Consider the following 19,853-nt stretch of genomic DNA (forward strand, 5'->3'; position numbering starts at 1 on the left):
TACTATCATTGTCCTTATGACCCCTAAACCCTAATCCCTTTGCTTTTATTTTTTCCCAGTTTGAGAATCAAAGCATCGCCAAATGTAGGCCAACTTGTTACATTCACAAGTTCCCTTGTGTTTACCAACAAAACACATCAAACCGTTGAGTTATCCTAATTAGTCAAGACCTGACAAAATGAACATTAAGGTTATCCTCTTTGATCATTCATAACAACATTAGGGATTTTCTTATTCAAGAGAGGATAGGATACACTCAACATTCTAATCTGTGCTGACCAGAGCATACTTTTGAATATCTTAGTAGAAATGAGTTCTCCATAATCCATAAGGTAGTAGAAAGTGCTTTTGGATTCAAATGTATATTTTCACATCAATGTTCTAGATCATACTTAATGATTCATCATCAAGAAGAGAAGAGCTATGATTTGGATTGTAAACTTGGCACTTAAAATGGAGGTATGGGTGAGGAGGTGACAAGAAGACTGCAAAACAAAGGACAAAAAAGGAGGAAAGTAGATGAAAAACAAAAAGGATAGAAAGAAAAATAAATGCCCAAAGAAAAAGAAGGCATGCAATTTATAAACATAAATTAATAATTTATGTTAGAAGTGATTAAAATCAATATCAAGTAAATATACATTAGTATTTATTCATAAATAAACTGAAAGAATATGTATTGATGACTAAGGTATCTAATATTGAAAATGCTAAATGATATTAATAGAAGATACTAAAAAATAACAATATGCATATGTATAATGATGATATGTGAGTATGATAATATTGATATATGTAACTGCAAACAAGAATTTAAATATTTGTTGATATATAAAATTTAGCTATCTAAAAAATGCTACATATTGATAGAAGATATTGAAAAATAATAATATCCATATGTATAATGATGATGTATATATGTGAAAATTTGATATATGTAAATGCAAACAAATTTTTTAATGATGTCAAAGGCATATGAACAGTATTGTTGGTATGTTCATTGCCATTGATGTCAAGAAAGATAAAATGAACATCATTGATGATTTAATACATGACGTTAATAGATACAAAGAGCAGATTGAGAAAAAGGATGGCGACCATTGTAATTGCTGGCCACGATCTAGTTTACTTCGATATTTAAAGATCAAAGAACAAAGCCAATAATATCTGAGAGAGTACCCAAACATATTCAATTAACTCAACTATGGAAAAGATTTTAAAATGACATTATTTATGGGCCAACTTGAAATTAAAATAATATCAAATGCTGGCCGACCTGAGATATTAAGTTGAATGTTGGTCGACTACCTTATAATAGTCACCTATAAGGGGAGAAAGTAAAGTCATATTAAATGGGCCAACCAACTTCTCATTTACCAAGTCAAATTCATATCAATACGATTGCCCATGTTTTAGCAGTCTATTGTATCCCTGGCCAAGGAGGAATTATTTGTGTTTTTGTTAACATACTAATAACTCATACTTGGCTGACTTCCCTGTTAGTGCCCAAGACAAAGGCATATAAATAAAGGTTTGCTCATTCAAGTCATATGCGTAATAGTGATTCACAAGAGCAGAAATTAGTGATTCTAATACAGCAGTGATTAAATATAAGACAGACAGCAATTAAGATGACAGTTATATGTTAATCAAGGCAGCGATTAGTGAGTATAGTGCAGTGATCAAGAGACATGACCAATTAAATGGATATTTCTTTTCAAAGAGGTGTGTCTCCTCAATTAGATATGAAGATTAAATAGAATAAGAAGAATGTGGGGAATGAAGTGAGAGATTTGTGTGGAATAGTGTTGAAGATCTATATTGAAGGAAAATTGGAGTTAGTTATCACAAGATTTTGAGCAGTCATTGAGAACAGAAATACAATGAAGAATCAGACCATTTAGAGCAGACCTAGAGCAGAAAAATAATGAAAAATAATTCAGATTTATATTGAAGAAAGTTGGAGAATATTTGTTGAAGAAGGTGACATTAAATTTGTGAAAGAAGACATGGTGCATCATCTAAGAGCAAATTTGTGAGAGAGAATATGTAGATTTGAGGAGAAAAGTAGAATAAATTGATTGTAGTAAATTTGTGAGAGAAGACATAGTTTGAGAAGGAGAATACTTAGTTATTTGGAAGTTGGTACTTCCCAAAAGAGGTTGGTGCCTCCTACTCAGTTGGTGCTCCATTGTGGGGATTGGTGTCTCTAGTAGGTTGGTGCCTACAAAGTTTGTAAGACAAGTTTATATAAGCAATATTTTGTGATGGTTTTCTCCCATAAGGGTTTCCACATAATTTGTGTGTTCTTCTTGTGTTGCATAATTGTTGGATCTAATGTGAATGATATTGTGCAATTGATATGCTTGTGCTATTTAAGCTTGTCTTCATTATATTGTATATTGATATATATCCTTGATCAAAATTAGATACATTGATAAATAATATTTATGTGACAAACAAAAAAAAGACTTGAAATGAATTTGTGCCTTATTAGTCTATTAATCTATATATCACTATGTAAATATGTAATATTATATGTATGTTGATGTATATCAAACTATATGTGAAAACTATATATATATATATATGAGTCTCGACGGATGGACTTAGTTGCAATAGATAATTAACAAAACAAAAAAAGAAAAAAACTTAAAACCTATTCATTCAAAATATAATCTTAACACTCTATAGGCATACTCATTTCATTTGTAAGCACAAAGAGGAGGAAAAAAAGAGCAATGGAGCCAAAATATATGCCATAGAAGAGAAGCCAACACGCAAATTGAGCAACATTGAAGATTGATTGATTAACATTTGGGCAGGTTTGTGGAAACCATTGATGCATTTATAAGATCCTATAGAACATTTGGATGAATCCACCATTGATTTGAAGCAGCCCACCATCGATTTGAAGAGGTAATTTTGTATTTTGAATTTTTTTTTTCATTTTTTGTTATTTAAATTTTATGTATTTTTTATATTTGTTTTTTTATTCCATTTTAGGTTGATGGAACCAAAAAAAACAAAAAAACTAGATATTTTAAATCTTTTTATTAACAAACCTTAGCTGTAATTCCTTACCATTTTTTATTTTTTTATTTTTATATCTTAATTTAACTATAAACTATGGATATAAATTAATTTTCCATTTATTTCTTATTGCAATGTACTTTACATTTATAAAATGTTCTAATGTCGACCCTAGTTAGAAAGGGCTCATGTTGGAAACATATCCTTGATTCAAAGAAGGGGAGGTAAATTGCATGCATTGCAAGTCAAAAACGTTTGAGGGAGGCACTAACCATAGTTGAACTACTCGTGACTCGGCTCGACTCGCCAAGCCCCTGGGAAAAAAACTTTGGGAAAACTCGGAAAAACTCGGCGAAAAACTCGGCAATGTAAAAACACACTTAATTTTAATAAAAAACGCATTTTTTTGCAAAATTTAATGAGAAGATGCATCCAATGAGTCAATAAATGATAACACAAAAGAAACAAGCTGATTCTAGATATATTTCAATGCAAAGTGTCTACAAAATCGCATCCTCATGAGGAATGCTGATGGCTGGAAGCAAAATAGTAAATAGTTTTTGTAAAACCAAAAGCAAATACATCATTACAAATTACAATTACAACTTCCTCTTCCCAACTCTAGGTAAAACTAGAGGAGAGGTAAAACTAGAGGGTCTATTCCTAGAAGTCTGTAGTGGGCGTGACTGTGCCTCCTCGCTCGGTATGGCTGGCTCATCCTCCATCCTGGATGAAGCTATGTCTCCACCTGCTTGTGGCATTGGCAATGACTCCTCATCCTCATTCTCTTCCTCCTTAATGTCATCCAGCATGAAAGCAAATCCACCCCCCTCCTCCATAGCTTGCCTCTCCAAATCAGTGTTGTCATCCTCAGAAAACAATGGAGGTTGCTCCTGTGATGTCCAATCACTGTAAGGATCTATATCATCCAAGTCAAGTGGACCACCTGCTACTTCCTCTACCTTCCTTACGTGCAATCGAAGATTATATTGCACAAAGACAAGGTCATTGAGGTGTTTTTGAGCTAGCTTGCTCCTCTTCTTCGTGTTGATGGTTTCAAACAAGCTCTAATTGTGCTCACAACTGGATGAACTACAAGGTTAACATAAGATTCTGAGGGCAAATTTTTTGAGATTTGGGGTATTTCCACCCCAATTTTGCCACCAAGCATCTACAAATTAAAATTAGGTTGAAAGTAGCACCCCTCGCCGGGGTCTGAGGGTGAGAAAAAGAGGGGTAGAGAGATAGGTTTAGATCTTGGTGGAGATCTACAAACGCGCAATATTTGAAATTTCATCATTCATACTTATAGTTTCAAACTTTCAACTCTAAAATGTATAATACCAAGATTTCTTCAATGCTAATTATGTTGTTATATGGACTTGGAGCATAATCAGACTCAGAGGTTAAATTTCCCCTACTTCCATCAGCGCAGTTTCCACCTATATTTTTCAACGGGGGTTTGGGGGCAGCGCCCCCAAGTTGGGGTCAAGGGGCCAAAAATACTTTTATTATTTTATAAAGGCGTCGGGTGTCATAAAGTATAAGAAAGGAAAAAGACATATTGAAATGCCACTTATACTTAAATGTTATATTTCATGTGTATATTCTGTTGAAGAGAATGAAATTGACCTGAAAAAACAAAAATTGATAATTTTTTGACATGTTTGGGCCTCTTTTTTTAGTCTAGCCAAGTTTTTAAAGAAACTCGCCGGCGATTACTCAGCGAGTTTTTTCTGCGAGTTAAAGTCAGAAAAACTCGCAAAGCTCAAAAACTCGGCGAGTTTTTGAAGCTCGCCGAGTACTCTGCGAGTGTGTCATCTATGATGAAAATCATTATTTCCTTTTGATTTTTGAAATATCACACTACACAAATATTATGTTGAGACATTAAAGAATGCACAAAAGCACGTCATGATGTTGTGTGCATGCTACACAACCAATTAGAGATTTGAGCATCAAAAGGAACTAAAATAGAGGCAAAGAGAAGAGAGGACAGCCATTTATGGAGACTCTTCTTCAATTCCTCTATTTACCAAATCTTAGAGTAGTGGTAGTGTTAGTGTTAGTGTTGGGCCTAGAGTTCATGGATCTAAATTAAATTTATAGATTTAATAAAGACATTTTGACTTTAGTTTGCTTTATGCTTGATTACTTTAGTCATTCTTATCCACATTGGATAAGTCTATTGTAATTTTATGTAAGGACACTTTCACTCCTTATTTCATTAAGCTGAATGAATATCTTGGTAGTCTTTCAACTAGAGCTCAACTAGAGCTTTGGGATCAGTTAAAGAGTGATTACCTAGGGATTTTGCTGGCAAAAATGAATTGAGGGATCACTAGTAGCACAGGAAAGAGCCAAAAGACATTATACATCACACTCATACGGATTTGCATCAAGGGTGAAAAAATCATGGCATTTTTCTATTGAGTTGTGGCTAGAAAGGAAAGATTCTTTTATAGAAAATCACGACTAGTATTTGGTGCAAATTGTAGGTAGACTTTTTTCCAAAATCACATGTCCTTTTCTGCAAATCAAGCCTATATTCAATCAATATGGTTTCAGTGGTGGATTTTTTGCCTTTAAAAATTAAAAAAAAAAGGTTCGAGGGGATTTGGTGATAGATTTCGTTGATTTTGTCATTAAAAATTGCATTCAAGGTTTAAATAAACATTGCTACTATTTTGGTTTATTTAATGTGGCTAGAGTTATAGAGTATTTTTGGTGCTTTTTCTTTGAAAAATTGTAGTTTTGAGTAGTTTTTAATTTTTAACTAGGGGTACCTGCAGCTAGGATTTTTCCTACAATCCACTAGTTAAGGTTTGAACAAAAATTGAGGGTTTTCACATCAAATCTAGGCAGCTAGGTTTTTTTGCATATTTTTTAGATATTTTTCACAATTCTTAATAAACAATATTTTACTAGATATTTTGTTCCACAAACTATGGCTTGGATTTTCTTTGTTCTTTTGCTAGAATTTGGACAGTATTTTGTGGAAGGTTTTGTCTAAGCTTGGGGCAAAATTTGTGGAAGGTATTAGTAGAAAGCAAGAGATTTTATCATGTCAAGAAGGTGTTGATTTTAACACTTTCAGATTGATATAAACTCAGAATTTATATTTAGTTTCTAATTAGTTTGATTAGCTGAAAGAATTTGAAACTAGTGACAACATAGAAATGAACAAATCGAGAACAAGACACAGTTACCCTGGGAAAACCTCCTAGGAGGAAAAACCCAGCCAGAAAAGATCCTCAGATCTGATTATGGATTATAGTTATGTAATCATTACAACATTTATCTCAAGTACTTGTAGGTTCAGATGTTGCTGTCACAAGAAAGATGGCAGATTGAGGTAGCTGCCTTCAAGATTAGCTTGCTGTCACATGAGTGATGGTTGCTGCCATTTCGCTGCTCCTTTAACCTAGATTGCAGACCTTCAAGGAATTCGCTGTGTATTCACTAAGTTCGCTGACTCCTAATGATGAATTTCGCACCTCAACTAGCAGATGTAAATTGCTGATGTGGCAGAGGTAATTGCTGTAAGTGCAGATGTAATATTTCTCCCTGAAGTTCGCATTAGCCAGGCATATGCATTCCGCATGAATGAAAACTGAATGAGTGAATTGTGATGTGAGGTTTATGCTTATTTATATGTGGAGCAATACTCCTAAACATGTCGGCTTGCCTTATAAATTAAAACCTTTTTAATTTATTTAATGTGAAATGTATTGGGATAGGGTTGGCCCTATCATGATGGCGTGTTAGGATTGAATGTAGCGTGGAGTCTTTAGGAGATGCTGAGAGGTATAGGGCCCAACCCTACACGTTGGAGAAGGGGTTGGCCCCTTTAGGCGGATTCCAATGTTGCCCAAGGCAATTGGAATCCGCCATCCCTAATTACAAACAACACTCCCTCTTAATTAGGGAAGAGAAACATAACCATAATCTTTCATCTTGCACACAAGCAAGTATGGATTACATAATCAAAATATTGTAGTCTTCCATCTTGCACACAAGCATAGAATGGAACTACGTAATTTTAATCTTCCAGCTCGCACACAAGCATAGACTGGATCCACCTTACATTGCCCGCAGAGGGTGGAGAGGATCTTTTCTACCATCTTACATTGCCCGCAAATGATGGTTAACAATTACACTTCTCCCCGAAAAGATTACAATACCATCTTACATTGCCGGTAGAGGATGGTTAACAATTACACTTCTCCTTGAGAAGATTACAATACCATCTTACATTGCCCGCAAAGGATGTTTAATAATTACACTTCTCCCTAAGAAGATTACAATATCACCTTACATTGCGCGCAAAGGGTGGTTTAATACAACACGATGTATCACTGAGGTTGAGACTCCCTCTCAATTAGGGTTTCATTTTCCACAACACTGAGTCTGTCTCTGAAGTACACAAACTTCACTTTGGACAGAGGCTTGGTAAGAATATCTGCAACCTGCTCATCAGTGCTGCCATACTTCAGCTGAATGGCGCCTCTTTGCACCATATCCCGAATGAAATGATAATGGGTTTCCACATGTTTTGACCTGTCATGAAACACTAGATTGATAGACATTTTGATACAACTCTGATTATCACAATGAATAACTGTAGGATCCTAAGGCTGACCAAACAGCCCAGCAAGAAGCTTGCGAAGCCATACTGCTTCCCTAGAAGCTACACTTGCTGCAATATATTCAGCTTCAGCAGTACTTAGTGCCACTGAGGATTGTTTTCTGCAAGCCCAAGAGATCACTGCGGATCCTAAGCTGAAGCAAATGCCGAAAGTGTTTTTCCTGTCTTTGACGCTTCCAGCCCAATCTGCATCTGAATAACCTTCCAAGGTTATTGAAGTGTTAAGTGGATACTTCAGCCCATAGCCAACTGTGCCTCGCAAGTATCTTAAAATGTGCTTGGCTGCAACAAGATGAACATGTTTGGACATGCTCATAAACTGGCTGAGAGCATTCACTGCAAAACATATGTCTGGTCTAGTGTTAATTAGATATTTTAGTGATCCAATCAACTGCCTATACTCTGATGGATCTGCAAAATCAGAGTTAGCTGCAGGAACACTTAACTTCTTCAAGTTAGATTCCATAGGAGTAGACATAGGTTTACAATCCATCATTCTAAATCTTTTCAAGATATCAATAGTGTACTTTCCTTGACTTAGAAAAATTTCGTTAGATCTTTGTCATACTTCTAGACCTAGAAAATAATGTATTAGACCTAAGTCTTTCATTTCAAATTTTGAAGCTAGTTCTTTCTTACATCTAATGATAAGTTCATCTTTACCAGTAAGAAATAAATCATCTACATACAAAACTAGAATTAGCATTTCATTATTGGATAACTTAAAGTAGATGTTAGAGTCAGCATCATTTTTACAAAAGCCTAGACTTAACAAGTATTTATCAATTCTTTCATACCAAGCACGAGGAGCCTGTTTGATGCCATACAGAGCTTTCTTCAACCTGCACACATGAGTTATTCTATCCTGAATCTCATAACCCTCAGGTTGTTCAATATAGACCTCTTCCTCAATGACACCATTAAGGAAGGCAGTCTTAACATCCATCTGATGTAGCTTCCAATCTCTAGCAACAACAATAGCTATTATAGTTCTAATAGAAGTATATCTAGCAACAGGAGCAAATGTTTCTTCATAGTCTATGCCTTCCTTTTGAGAAAAACCACGAGCTACAAATCTAGCCTTATACTTTTCAATACTACCATCAGCATTATGTTTAATTTTAAATAACCATTTAGAGGAAACAACAGATTTACCTTTGGGTCTGGGCACAATATCCCAAACATCATTCTTGATGATTGACTGATACTCTTCATCCATAGCAAGCTTCCAGGCACGATGGTTCAAGGCTTCTTTAACATTGCAAGGTTCAGATTCAATGAGATTGTTTATCAATGCAACGTAGTTGGAGAATACTTAAGGTCTCCTGATTTCACAGAAGGTGCCATTGGGAGCAACAAATCTTTCGGCTTCTTCAATGGTGTTTCTTACCCAAAGTGGCCTCTTTTTGGTAACAACAATGTCAATGGGACTCATGGGCTCTGGTGGATCATCATGTTCTTTTTGAGGTGGAGGTTCAACAAGCTCCCTCTGAATCTCAAGGTTAGTATCAACATTCATGTCTTAATTGTCATTAGCTTCATCAATAACAAAAGAACCTTTTGATTTCTTAAAAGCAATATCTTCTTCAAAGGTAACATCCCTACTTACCTCAACATACCTTTGACCAGGGATGTATATCTTGAATGCCTTGGAGGATTCACTGTATTCGACTAGCATGCCTTTCTTCCCGGAGGGTTCCAACTTGGTTCGCTTTTCCTTGGGCACATGAACATAAATGGGACTTCCAAAGATTCTGATGTGACTGATGTCTGGTTTGGATCCTATGAAGGCTTCTTTAGGGGTCATGTTCTTTAGAACACGGTGTGGACATCTATTCTGGATATATACTGCTGTTCTAGAAGTCTCAGCCCATAGGAAGGTCTACAAATCTTGATCATGAATCATAGCCTTTGAGGCCTCAACAATAGTTCTATTCTTCCTTTCAGCAACTCCGTTTTGTTGAGGATTGTATGGAACATAAAACTCCCTCTTAATTCCTGACTCAACACAAAAACCATAAAAGCTACCAGAGGTGTACTCACCTCCATTGTCAGATCTTAAACATTTAATTCTTTTACCAGAGGAGTTTTCAGTTAATGCTTTAAACTCTTTAAATTTACTTAAGACTTAAATAGATTCTTTAGATTTCAAGAAGTAGATCCAAGTTTTCCTAGAGAAATCATCTATGAAGATTACGTAATAAAGAAATCCACTAGGAGATGCTATAGACATAGGACCACATAAATCAGAGTGAACAAGTTCTTGTTTATCTTTAGGTCTATTTTCACTTTTATGAAAGGGACTTTTAACATTTTTACCTATAGCACAACCTTTGCAAGTTTTATCATGAATTTGACTGAGTTTAGGCATACCTTTGACTAACTTTTCAAGAGAGGGAAGTGCTTGATAGTGTAAGTGTCCAAGTCTTCTATGCCATAGCTAACAAGATTTGGGAGCCTCATTAATGAGGGCTTGAACAGGGTTAGTAGAGAGCTTATAAAAACTATCATATCTATTACCAATTACACGAGTAGATTTAAAACTAGATTTCTTAGGCCAAGCAAGCACTTTTCCCTCAGAAAATGCAATTTGATAACCTTTATCTTCTAGAGCAGAAATGGAAATTAAGTTTCTTTTAATTCCAGGAACAAACAAGATGTCACTAAGATGCAGTGAAATACCAGAGTTTAAATTTAAAGTAGTGCCAGAACCTCTTACCGAATAACGAGCATCATCACCAATTACCACGTGAAGGTTGGTGTCCTTTTCTACTAAGTCTGAAAGATGATCACGGTAGCCTGTGCTGTGTCTGGAAGCACCACTATCAATCAGCCATGTATTACTATCTGTAGGTATGCTGCTAGACAGAGCAGAGATGAATAAGAAGTCATCATTTTGTTCTGAGACTTCGTTTAGGTTGGCTTCTCTTTGAGTAGGGTTATTCTAACATTCTTTAGCATAGTGACCAAACTTGTCACATCTAAAACATCGAACACGCGAAGTATCTTTTGGTCTCTTCCAAGAGTGCTAGGAACTAGATGGTCCGAATTCCCTATTTCTCTTTGGATAAGGCTTCTTCCAATTTCCACCTTTCTTGCATTGGGCTGCAAGCATGTGTTGATCATCTACATGAGGACTTTTGGTTTGCCCTCTTGTGATGAGGCGAGACTCTTCTTGAATGCAATCATTCTTAAGGCGATCAAGGGTAGGTAACTCAGTTCTACCACTTTTGGTTTGAATAAATGACTCCCATGAGTGTGGTAAACCATTTAAGGCAATCATGACAAGGTCCTTATCTTCCATGTTATGACCAATTGTACCTAGCTAATTCTTTAGTTCTGAAATTCTCATAAAATAGGAAACAACAAAATCTTCTTTTGACATTAAGTAGTTGTTGTCTTAAAGTAATTGCCCTACTGAGATTGTTAATTTCATATGTACCTTGTAGATGACTGAACATTTCCCTTGCAGAAGTAAATGAGGCAATCGAGGTGACAAGGTGGTCTTTAACTAAATCAATGAGAAGCTTTCTGGCCTTGACAACATCCTTCTTGAATTGTTTTAGCTCAGCAGCATCTGTAGGTTCAGTTAGCTCTTTCACTTCTATGAAGTGGAGAAGATCTTCTTCTAGAGCCAACATGATTCGAACCTTCCATGCAGCAAAATTGATATTTCCATCAAGCCTATCTTCAACTTTCAGCCCCATTGACCTGACCTGCAAATGAGACAACAATCTGGAAATAAAGGAGTACTAAATTCTGAAATCTGAAAGTTGATCTAGCCTATAGCTCTGATACCATGTCGATTTTAACACTTTCAGATTGATATAAACTCAGAATTTATATTTAGTTTCTAATTAGTTTGATTAGCTGAAAGAATTTGGAATTAGTGACAACATAGAAATGAACAAATTGAGAACAAGACACAGTTACCCTGGGAAAACCTCCTAGGAGGAAAAACCCAGCCAGAAAAGATCCTCAGATCTGATTATGGATTATAGTTATGTAATCATTACAACACTTATAGGTTCAAATGTTGTTGTCACAAGAAGGATGGCAGATTGAGGTAGCTGCCTTCAAGATTAGCTTGCTGTCACATGAGTGATGGTTGCTGCCATTTTGCTGCTCCTTTAACCTAGATTGCAGACCTTCAAGGAAGTCGTTGTGTATTCACTAAGTTCGTTGACTCCTAATGATGAATTTCGCACCTCAACTAGCAGATGTAAATTGCTGATGTGGCAGAGGTAATTGTTGTAAGTGCAGATGTAATATTTCTCCCTGAAGTTCGCATTAGCCAGGCATATGCATTTCGCATGAATGAAAACTGAATGAGTGAATTGTGATGTGAGGTTTATGCTTATTATATGTCGAGCAATACTCCTAAACATGTCGGCTTGCCTTATAAATTAAAACCTTTTTAATTTATTTAATGCAAAATGTATTGGGATAGGGTTGGCCCTATCATGATGGCGTGTTAGGCTTGAATGTAGCGTGGAGTCTTTAGGAGATGCCGAGAGGTATAGGGCCCAGCCCTACACGTTGGAGAAGGGGCTGGCCCCCTTAGGCGGATTCCAATGTTGCCCAAGGCAATTGGAATCCGCCATCCCTAATTACAAACAACAGAAGGCATTTAATTTTTTATTTTTATTTTGTGATTAGTACTTGTGGAAGGGGAGGATAGTATAAATAAATGGCCATTTTACCCAACATCATGTTGGATGACAATCACAGGTTTTTTAATAATAAAAACATGTGAAAGAAATGTATGTTGATAATTTTTTAGCACAAATGCCTTGGTAAAGATCTAGCCAGTGACTATTGTAAACATCTGAAACTTTCTTCCACCTTTCTAGTCCATTCAAATATTTTTTATTCCCTTTAATAGTCTCAAGAATGGGAGCAACCACATGACTGAAATTTCAAATAAATTTTCTAGGAAAACTTGCAAGACCATGAAAGCTCCTTACCTCCAACACACTTTTAGGTGTTGGCCAATCAATTATGGCTTGAACCTTTTCCTTATCCACCTTTAGTCCATCCTTCGACACCACAAAACCCAAGTAAATCAGTCCGGGCTGCAAAAACATTGAGATAAATCTGCAACTTTTCCTCATGTAACCTTCTCAACACCTTCCTCAGATGCCCCATATGCTCCTCTTTGGACCTACTGAACACCAAAATATCATCAAGATACATAATCACAAATTTCCCTGGGAATGGTTTTAAAACCTCATTCATAAGTCTCATAAAAGTGTTGGGTGCATTAGACAACCCAAAAGGCATAACCAGCCATTCATATAAACCATCATTAATCTTAAATGCTATTTTCCATTCATCCCCCAATCTGATTCTAGTTTGATGGTATCCACTTTTTAAATCTATCTTAGAAAACTACATTGAGCCATTTAAATAATCCATTAAATCTTCAATACTAGGAATTGGAAATCTATATTTGATGGTTATTTTATTGATAGCCCTAGAATCCGTGCACATACGCCACTCTCCCCCTTTCTTTGGGACGAGTATTGTCGCAACAACACAAGGGCTTAACCTCTCCCTTATCAAACCCTTCTTTGAAAGATCTTCCATTTGCTTCTTAATCTCTTCACTTTCCATAGGTGTCAACCTATAGGCAGCCTTGTTTGGAAGGCTAGCCCGTGGGATAAAATCCACATGGTGGCTAATGCTCCTTATAGGAGGCAACTCACTAGGTAAATCAGATGCAACAATATCCATGTGTTCATCTAAAATATTTTGTACTTCATGAGGCAAATTATCAAGTTTTTCTTAAGTAAAAACACACTTAGGTTTAAGGACCAAAGCGAATCCTACTTCCTCATTCTTCATATCATGTATGAACTCCTTTAACCACTTACCAACATTACCTTGATACGGTTACCACTACTTTTGTCCACTTCTTGCTCTTGGATAGGCATCAATAGATGCCTAACTCCATCTTTCTCAATTGTATAAATGTTCTCCCTTCAATTATGCACCACTTTCCTGTTAAATTACCATGGTCTTCCAAGCAATACATGGCACACATCCATGGGCGTTAAATCACATAACACACTATCTTTATAACCATCCATTTGGAAATCAACATAAGCCTGCTCATTTACCAACAATTGATGTCCTTTTTGCAACCACGATACCTTATAAGGAGATAGATGCTTAATTCTTTCAAGGCCTAACTTATCTACCATCTCTATTGTAACAATATTATCCATACTACCACGATCAATGATTAGTTTGCAACATTTACCTTTTGACTTACATTTGGTTTTAAATAACGCTCTCCTTTGGACTGGTTCTTGACTTTCTTTATGAGGCTTCAACAATACCCTCTTTAGTAACAAAGATTCTCCTGATTCTGGTTCTTCCTTGTGGTGGATAGGTGACCCCACACTCTCTTGGTCAGCATGAACAATTTGATTACTCCTTTCAAACTTTGTATGCTCTCCTTGAGAAGATTTAGGACATTACCAACTTTTTTGTCTAATATATTGATTGCACTTAAAGCATTTTCCAAAGAACCCTCTTCCTTTACCTTGAGAACCACCTCTTCCATATGATCTTCCCCCTTTATTTTGATAGCCTCCTCAATCATTATTGGCTGTTCCACTAGAATTTCCAAGCCCCTTCCTCTAAATCCTCGTCCTCTCTTTCTGTCCTACTCACTTTGCTTCCTTTGCAACTTCTCTTCTGCCTTGATGGCAAGTTGATAAGCCTCTTCAAGAATTTTAGGAGACACTAGACTCAATTCGTCTTGCAAACTGTCCTTCAAACCATTCGTATATCTTGCCACTTTCTCCATGTCATCCTCACTATCCCTTGATCATATCACCAACTTATAAAATTCCTCAGTATAATCTTTCACAGACATCTTTTTGTTTTAGGTTTTGCAATCTTTTTAAAGAGATTAGTTTGATAATATCTCGGAAGGAACTTAGCCTTCAACTTTGCAACCATCTGATCCCAAGAGTTTATCTTGTCTTTATTTTTCTTCCTTCTCTCGGATTGAGCAAAGTCCCACCACATAGCAACGTGGCCCTTCAATCTAGTGTACACAAATTCCACTCTCCTTTCTTTTGCAACTCCCTCATATTCAAAATCTTTATCTAAATGATTGATCGAGTCGATGAGATCTTCTCCATTGAGGCTTCCCGAATAAGTAGGAACCTCTATTTTGGGTTTGGAACCCACATTCATCACTGTGCTCAATAATCTTTCTTCAAACCTTTCAATTTCTCCTTGCTCTTCTTCATCATCCTCTCGTGGTTGTTCTTCTTTATTATCAGTTGAATCATCATCAGGGGTTCCTCTTCTCTATGCCCTCTCCATAGCATCCATCCGAGAAATCAAATGCTACAACATTTCTTGGACTCCTTCACCATGTTCTCTTCTACCTCATCCTCGGGCAGCTCCTCTGCCTATTCTTCTTGGAGGCATTCTGTCCACACCACTAAATCCCAATCTCTTAAGGGCTCTAATACCACTATGATGGAAGCCTTGCTGACAACAGAAATTATAGGAACTTACAATTGAAAGAACAAGAGGAAATAATGATAGGAAGTTCAGGTTATAAACAAAGATTAGTCAAACCAACAATCTTACACCAATTGTGATGGGAAACAAAAACTGAGTTGCATACAAAATAGATGAACAACGCACAAAAAACAAAATTAACTCTGCCCATTCACAATGATTCCTAACACATTACAAAATCTCTTCTATTCCCTACAAGAACCGGTCTGCAATGGTTCATCACACTTCAAACATTCAGACTTCACCACGATCTTCCTTTCTGCAACCCCATTCGGCCTGTCTCCTTGTAATATCCCCTGCTCATATATGACTTAAAGTGAAGGGAATATTGTCAAACAATTCATTTATTTCCTGCTGTTCTAGTTTCAGACTGTATAACCTGCGTGTTATGCGGTTTTCTGGACAGTCGTATAATCTTGCGTGTTATGCTGTTTGGACTTAGCATGCAAATACATGGACCAAAATATAGAAAATGTACACCAATAGCTAACTGGAATTTTGACAAACAGTTGGCATACAATCATGTAACAACATATAAACTAAATGTAACCTTATATCTCCCTTTATTAGAAGGCAATAGACTTATTACAAATGTCTAAATAAGGGCCAAGACTCTTAGCTAATAACAAACAATTTTCAAAATGAAATCATATGTAGCTCCAAACTCTTTAATTGCAGCATTTTAGATTGATTACAATGATTGAAAATGCATGGGCATTATTACAAATAGTTGGCATGCAATAATTTCATACCCGGATTTCCATGTCAATGGCTGCAGGTCTGAAAATGTTATGACAGCAAATTCTGGAAGTGTAAACCAGTAATTAAAATCCTCAATAAACATTCTCCAACAAGTATGCAATCTGCACTTGACAAACTTTAACCATTGCTTGATATAAACCCCACATGCCAAGAGGAAGGTACTGTAGCAACTACTGTTCACGGGCACTGTAGCGTCACTGTTCATGGGTACTGTAGCAGAAATAAAAGCTTGGAATCTGGTCGATAATGGCTGCCAATGATAAAGACTTAGGTCTGCAATAGATATACTTTCAAATTGCTTCAAACCCTATGTTGATTCTTCACCTGTAAGCTCCAAAATAAATCGCCTATCTTCTTCCTCAAGGTGTAGATACAACGAACATCAAAAGACCCTAAAGCTGAAGTATGTCTCCTTATTATTCTCCATGAATACTTCTGCGAAATCTCAATAAGCTCTAATGTGAAGGACTGAAATATCCCTCACTCTCAGCTGCAACCCCTCGATGGGTTTTTCACCACCTCAGTTATGCTATCAATGGGAGTTTTCTTTCCCAAAGACAAATTGATCTGCAGAAACCCTTGGCTCCACAAACTCAAACAATCTTCTCAAAACAAATGCATCCAAAATGAGTTTATTGGCTTCTTCAATGTATATTTATATCTCTCCAAGAGGGGGTCGAATTTCTCCAAAAAAGCACTTTTTTAACTCATTAAACTTTTTTAATGTTGGCATTATAACTTCATTTCACCCCCTTGGCCTAGGCACATCACTTAAATAATCAATTGGCCCCTTTTTAATGATACATTGACCCCTTCTTTATGGAATATTAATAACTTTATAATATAACATTAAATGCCTTATTATATAATTAATTATTAATTAAGTGTTCACTTTATTAATAATTAAATAATCATAACTCCCCGAATAAACATTATTTCTCAATTTCGTTTGCACCCGGAAGTTGACCATTTTATCCTTTGTACGTGCAACTGCCTTACTAAAAATAGAAAGGGTCCCTCTCTATGTAACTCTGACTTACTATAAATAGTAAGTATATGAAACTGAGCCCAAACGAAGACCAAACTGGAACATATTGAATTCTAGAGAAGACGAGAACCCCCATTAACCAAGCCCCTACCTCAAAACACCCTCTATCCACAATTATTAGCCTACGAGGGTCAGAATGATAGGCTAATCACTTAGGAATAGGAACGAACTAAAAAGGGGACATTACACTCCCATATTCCTTGTCAGGCTTTTCTTTTGTCCGATCCCTTGTTTGTACTTTGACCATCCAACCCTGAAAACCAAGTAGTCCCCGCTTATATAGGTCTAGCAGTTGGTTGATAACCGACTAACTACCATTCTTCACCTTGCAACAGTCGGGTCTTCCTGTCTCTATTGTGGCAGGAAGTTTGTAACTTACACATAGTGACATGAAATTTATGACATACCAAAATTAGGAGGCAGACTAAAAAAAACAAACCAAAATTGAGAGAAGAAATAATGCCGAAAAGAGAGGGAGGGAGGGAGATGCCCCTACATCAAATATACAAGTGCCAATGACCTTGAACTTAGATTTTGGATTTGAAAGGAGCGCACCGACCATCTATTATACAAACTTGTGACTTGAAAGATAGATGGTGATGCAAACAAGATTAGAAGGGGGGGTCTTAACAAACTACCCAATCTTGCGGCCTTAACATGTCATCCGATCCACATTAACATATATGCGACAAAAAGAATATGAAACATATCTTTATTTCAGCTTTTGTACAAATTCATACAGGAAAATTCCTCATGAGAAATTCCATATATGGATGATTTTTACAAGAGACAAAATTTAGAAATTTTATAATGTTTCTAGGCACTTCATGCCTTCAAATCTTCAAACCTTTTTGCCTTCAACTTTCTTGGCTACAATCCTTTTTTGAAATATGATGTTTTTCCTCATCCTACAGCCCTCATGGCTACCTTGAACACCACCAACACACCTGCAATTTCATTCTTCTCTTATTTTCTATTCCTCTACTCTTGGCAAGCTAATTTTCTACACTTTTCCTCATTCAATCCTTGGAGCAACTTGCAAATACTTTCTCCAACCTTGCTGTTGATGATTGCTGCCCTTTCAACATAATTGAGTGCCGCATTTTATAGAGATTATAACACTTGTGCGGCATCAAAAAGAGGCACCCAAATCTGCTTTTTAATTTCCCTCCAGTCGTCTTTTGAAATTCCTTTGTATATGCTTGTCATTCCTCATTAAATGCTTACAAATGTGGCACCCAAGAGTGTTGCACCATATCAAACATCTTGTCGCTGTGTTTTCTTTAAAAAATGAATAAAAACATAAACTAAGTCATTCTCATTAGGAAATTTAAGAGAATTTAATTATTTTCTAAAAAATCACTAGCTTTTCCCTCCATTTTAGGCACCTGATTTGAAAGTATCAGAATGGAATCGAATATCAATGGTCACTCGACTTATGAAAACTTCCCTAAGCAGTCAAATTGAGTAGATCAATTAATTTTTAATTTTTAATATGTCAATGAATCCCTTTAACCCTTAGAACTTTGAAATTATGCAATATAATACTTTTAAAATCACATTAAACACTTTGTTTTCCTCTGATATTTAAAATGGAAACCAAGTCTTGATTAAAAAATATTTTATCTTTCAACACTCTAAAATATTCTCTTGAATCTCCAGCCTACACTAGAAATGCAAAACTTGAACATAAAAAATAAATATTTTTTGGATGATGCAAGATTGCTTGTGAGCCCGGATGCTCCTGAATTAGATGGTGATCTTTCCATACGTGTGCTACTCCTCTTTAGCGCATGTCAATTCTTTTTAATTTTTTTAAAATTCCCATTCCTTTACTTATGTCATTTCAATTTCCACCACTTTCGATTTTGACATCCTTCTTTACGTGCATGTTGATCTTCTTGAACACATTTGTACAAAAGGCTCCTTGTGTTGTTACATGTTTGGCCTCCTAGGAAAACCTACTTTTAGGGTTGCTTTGTATAGGTGTGCACCTTTCCTAAAGCACATGCCTATACATAAATTTTCTTCATATTAGTATGTTCTTCATTTTACATGTATAAGTATTCTTCTAGTGCGCCCATGAATCTAGCAAGGATTAGAAGAAAACCAAAGTGTGACAAGATGATTGTGAAACAAACAAGATCCAAAACATGGAGCTCTGAGAAAATAATATAGTTCAGCTCTAAAAACTTGGCACAATACAAAAGTTTCGTATGGGTACAACACTTATCATTGCTATAAATGGAATTGGGCTGTTGCTTCAGCTGATACATGAAGTCACATAAATTTCATGTTGTCACTCATTAGTGACAACTACCTTTCTTACTAGCCATCTTATGTTCGGAATTTAATAAAATATATTTCATCTATTTTCAAATTTTTTTGGTCTTGTTCAAGTGTACTTTTTCCATTGAAGCTCCATGATTGTATTCACGACAGTTTTCAAATTTCTCAATCATTTTTAGCTGGGCAAGGGACCTATTTTCATCCGCAATTATTCATTGGGAAAAAAATCATCTTGAAGAAAACTATCAATTCATGCGCCAAGACCCTTATGAGAAATTGAAAATATAAGTAAGAACAATTAAAAACAATTGTTGAAGTATTCTGCAAACTATAAACCAAACATTTAATAGAACTAGCTTTTAGTTCTAATTTTAATTACGATAAAGCATTTTTCACAATTTCCTAATGTAAACATATATTATTCAAATCTTATTCAAGTAGCAATATACAGATTGAAAACAAATTAATCTAATTTAATAGAATATGCGTTCATGCTAATAATTTCATTTTAAAAAAACTATATAA

At 35.8% G+C, this 19,853-nt stretch overlaps 1 protein-coding gene across 6 annotated transcripts in view; it reads right to left on the reverse strand.

The window, feature by feature from the left end:
• The window catches only part of LOC131027336 (sister chromatid cohesion protein PDS5 homolog A), a 188,996-nt gene that overhangs the window by 13,045 nt on the left and 156,098 nt on the right, over window positions 1-19,853 (reverse strand). The window lies entirely within an intron of this gene.

Source organism: Cryptomeria japonica, chromosome 3, assembly GCF_030272615.1.
Source record: "Cryptomeria japonica chromosome 3, Sugi_1.0, whole genome shotgun sequence".
NCBI lineage: Eukaryota > Viridiplantae > Streptophyta > Pinopsida > Cupressales > Cupressaceae > Cryptomeria > Cryptomeria japonica.